General features: G+C 37.2%; 1 pseudogene; it reads right to left on the bottom strand.

Annotated features, from left to right (window-relative positions):
• Nucleotides 1-1096: 1096 nt before the first annotated feature.
• Nucleotides 1097-1711, bottom strand: LOC105881745 (Golgi apparatus membrane protein TVP23 homolog B pseudogene; annotated as a pseudogene).
• Nucleotides 1712-4672: the final 2961 nt, after the last annotated feature.

Genomic DNA, 4672 nt, shown 5'->3' with positions numbered 1-4672 from the left:
CATTTTTTTTAAAACTGTCAATAATAATAAAGAATATATTTCAATCCAATGTGCTGAAGGAACAACTGAAATATTTTTTCAATATCTCTATAGAAAATATTCTTAAAATTACCTGTATTTGAAGGGATGATCAGAATATGTAGCCTAGAAAGGCAGGAAAAGACACTGAAGAAGCGTGTTGGAAGTTAATAAAAACATTATGCTGTTTTACTAGATTCTGTGATATTAGTGGCATTTGTGAGCTTCATAAAATTTTTTAAATAAAAATTCTTTTAGGCATTTACTTTGCCAAGTATTTAAATGATTATTCTTATTATGACATAAGAATATTGCTCTTTTAGTGATAAAAGAGAGATCTTATTAGCCCGAGGACTACTGAAGAGCTTCCAGGAAGTTCAAGAGTAGAATCTGGCTATTCTTGCCGTAAAATAAACAGAACAGCAGCAACCTCTGGATATCCCTTAAACATAAACTGTGAAGATTCCATTTATGTTAATTGGGCCATAAGTTAATGACTTGTTACAAATAAAAATAAATAAAACTTAGAAACTAGGTAACACCACTAGCCCAAATTTAGTTTTTCCTTGCTTGGGTATATCTAAGAAATTTTACCATGAAGTACATATTTTAACAATACAAGCCAAAGTGCTCACTTTTACCATGGAAGCAAAACTTACTTCTGAAAATAATCTACACAAATAATATGTAAACACATAGAGCTTGGAGATAAACTAAGAACATCCTCTTATGGATCAAAATGCAAAAGTCTCTGTTACATATATAAATGAACACACTTTCATTAATTTGGGATATATCGATACTATATAACTATGCACATAGGTACACCATAAGACAAATTTTAACCGTGTTTCTAGTGACAACACACTTTCTAGCCCCAACTACTGGAAAGAAAATAAAAACTTAATATGAAAATTACTTTTCCTTTTTTTAAATAAAATTGTTAAGTAGAAAAACAAACCCAACACTCCTCATTGCAACATGGACTGAGCTCTAAAAGGTTTGAAGTCAAGAATCTCTTCGGTTGTTCCCCAATGTAACAAAATTTACTTAACGAAAGAAGGCTTTCTTTCTTTATTCAGGAAGTCTGATCATCTCCAGTGTTTTGTCTTAAAAACTGCTTTCCCAGACGTGAGGTGGCCATGCTGGTGAAGTTCTTCCTGCTGCCCACTTTACACCTGATGTAACCACACAGATTGGCACCTTGGGGCACCACACCCATGATAACCACCACCAGCCACTTTACTCTGAAGGAGAAGAAGGCACTAAAGGCAAATACCACCCACAGTACTAGACAGGCAATAAATCCTAACCAAAAGATTCTTGATTCAGCCTCTGAAACAGTTTTATTCTCTGGAGGGGACGCCTTCCTGGACTCAAACACACAATGGCTCTTTCTATCTTCATCAATATGATTCCACCAATGTAGGCCAACCATTAGTCTACCTGTGACATTCTTCACTGTCCAAAAGTCACATGACAACGAGATAATTTTCACCATGCAGGCAATAAAGCTGCTGCTGAGCAATTCACAGAGAAGATAGACGATAATTGCACTGACTCGAAAGAATAAATGGAAAAATGATGCCACTGGGTGTCTAATTTTGGATTTTTTTGGTCTGTTAGTTGTCTCCTCTTCTGCATCAAACAGTGAAACATCTTCAGTGTCATCATTACTGTCCTGCTACAACATTCAGCTTCATAAAATTTATAATTTGTTGTGATTTTTTTCTCATCCACTTTCATACCTGATTTTGTATTTTTAAGTTTGTATGATTTTTTTCTTAACAAAGCTTCTTACAATCTGTATAGCTTCAGGCCCTGCAAAACCTGGATCTGTTCCACTTCTGGTTAATGTGGAGTCCCCTACTTGATTTTTAATGTTAAAGAAGTTACCAGACTTTTAAAAGCCTCTGTTTCTTTGGCTCTGAAATGAAAATAATGAGTCATGCCTGCTCAGATGCACTATAGGATTATGGGATTATAAAAGAAAGGAGAAGGGAGAGAAGAAGGAAGGAAGAATAGAAAGGAGGGGTAAGGGAGAGACAGAGAGGAAGAAAGAGAGAGAGAGGAAGAAGGGAGAGGGACAGGGAGAGAGAATGTGAAAGTGTGTGTTAAACAGCAAAGCAAAATACATGAGCAAAATACAAAGTGACCTTAATGAAATATTTCTATAGCATATGACCCACTCCTGTCTCTTTTTAGACAGCATATTGCCCATCCCTTTACTTATTTATTGATGATTTAGGATTGCCACTTTGGACATGTGAAATGGATAGACTAATTCTCTCTTTCGTGTTCATGAATCTGGTGGTATGAGAAAAACAAAACCCTCAGTTTGTTTAAGTCACTGTTTTGTTTTGTTTTTTGTTTTTTAGTTTCTGATGCAGCTAAAAACAATTTCCAAGTGACACTGAATTTGGGAAGGAGTTTGGGAATTCTGCATACTCAGAGTTATTGTCTAAACCTATTATTCTATTAAATGTTTTCATTCTGGACCAAATTTTTCTTACTATTTCTTCTAACAGAGCATTCACAGCACATAGTCTGCTTTCCAAGGCCCATCGTGGGACAATTTGACAAACTTTTATGTCACTGTGTAAAAGTGACTAGCTTTCTGGTTTCCAATATCCGTGTGCTTCAGTAATCTGATTTCACATTTCAGGTTTCACCACCCCATTTCGAGTTACCAAATTCTACATAAGTCAAAGTTCTTGGTGTCAAACAGCATTCTAACTAATTTAAACATAAAGGGATTTATTGAAAGTTATTAGCTGGCTCACAGAATTTTGGGAGAGCTGTATAACCCATTTTGGGTGCTATTCAGTTAAAACAAAAAAAAAAACAAAAAATAAAAAAATCTCCAGTGGTTGTAGGGAGCCACTGCTGTCCTTGGCAGGCAGGTAGGACACTGCATGCCAGAGTCCACCTCAACTGAGAAGAAGAACCACGTGGCTCTGCCACTGTGCTCCACTGTAGATACGAACTCCCTATCATTGCTCAGTTCGCATCCAAGTCTTAGGAAGACTCTTCTGTTCTGCTTGCCTGGAGCTTAGGCCACATGCCTGCACCCTCAGTGCTGCAAGACTGGGACATGTTTTTAGCCCCCAGCCCCTGCGGTACAGTAAGGCAAGCGACAGAGGAATTGGAGTGAGCCAGCCTGTGGCATCTGCCACACTGTCCTGCTTCTTTATAATGCACTGTGGGACTTGGGGCAGGATACTTAATCTAACTAATCCATTTCCCTAATACCTAACATGAGGATTTGGACCCCATGAATTCCAAGAGTGCCTACAGTAATACAATTCTGTGTCTGTACTGGTTCCAATTCTGGCTTCTGGTGATGGAATTCTCACATGAACTTGTGAAAGTAAGTAGGTGGGATTTATTGGCTCTCATAGCCTAACAGGGAGAGCAGGGGTGAAGCTGGCCTTGAGGACATCTGGCTTATCTGACTTCTCACTACCTCCCCTCTGCTTTCTCTGGACTGTACAAACCAGCTCCTCCTCAAAGCTGGAGAAGCAGCCCCCAACAGCACTAAGACTCATACCCAAATAGCTTTGCAATCATGGAGGAAAAGAGCTCTTCTTTCCCTGAATCTGTTTCTAAGCTCCAGAAGGACTTTTATTAGCCAAGGTTGGTTTGTGTGCACGGTCGTGTGGTCAGGGAGTGAGGTCTAACCAGAGAAAAGGAGTCACATAGGCAGGCCACCAGAGAATTGTTTTTAGGCAGTCAGCTACCCCAATCGGTGACCAAGGCAAATGCTGAAATTGGCAATTGTTTATCCATTTGTTTTCAGGCTTTTATTGTGTATCTCAATGTTGTGTGGGGCTGATTGGGAGATACAAACACCATTACGACCTGCATTCAGGGAGCTTAAAATTTAATTCTAGAGATAAAAAGCAATTGCAGGAGTATGGAGTCCCAACTGTAAGCAAACTATATAATGTTTTTAGGAAAGATCTAAATCCTTAAGCAGATAAATATGGAACTTGAAGGAATGTGTTGCCTTAATGGTTTTCTGCCAAGCATTTTGCCTCAAATCATATCCCTAAGCCAAATCGTATTTGGCTTGAAATATCATTAGTAAAATATAAAATGAATTTTTTTTCTTGAACTTTATGCCTTTTTTTGGTTGACTCTGTTGACATTTAGACAGCCTTTTCCACTGAAAAGTTACATTGTTGGACTGAAATATATTTGCCTTTAGCAATAAATATGGCAATATGGTCTTTTAATTTTATGCTTTATGAACATAACTTGTATAACAGGAACAAAATCTATTTTCTCCTTGGAATCAAGGAATAGGTCGCTCACCCTAAAATTTATCTGGACTGCACATAACATTTTGCATATTAAATTATGTTTTTTGGCAATTAGATTGTTGAAAATGTGTGAAAAATTTCAGCGGATCAATGTTTCATTCAGCCTTTGGTTCATTATACAAAGGCACTTAGTTTTATAATCTGAAGCACATGCATAATAAGTAAAGAAAACTAATTACAGTAAATCCTGGCAATAATCTGGATGTTTCAATAATGTCACATTGTTTTTTCTGAATTTACTTGTAACACTGTTACATAAAGGTTTTTATTTTTGTCTTGTTGGCCTCTGTTTTTCTGATGATTATTAATAACCATATGATTTAATTAGA

This window comes from Microcebus murinus, chromosome 15, assembly GCF_040939455.1.
Source record: "Microcebus murinus isolate Inina chromosome 15, M.murinus_Inina_mat1.0, whole genome shotgun sequence".
In the NCBI taxonomy this organism is placed as follows: domain Eukaryota; kingdom Metazoa; phylum Chordata; class Mammalia; order Primates; family Cheirogaleidae; genus Microcebus; species Microcebus murinus.
The sequence above is the reverse complement of the archived record's forward strand: the minus strand, read 5'-3'. Positions and strand labels throughout refer to the sequence as shown.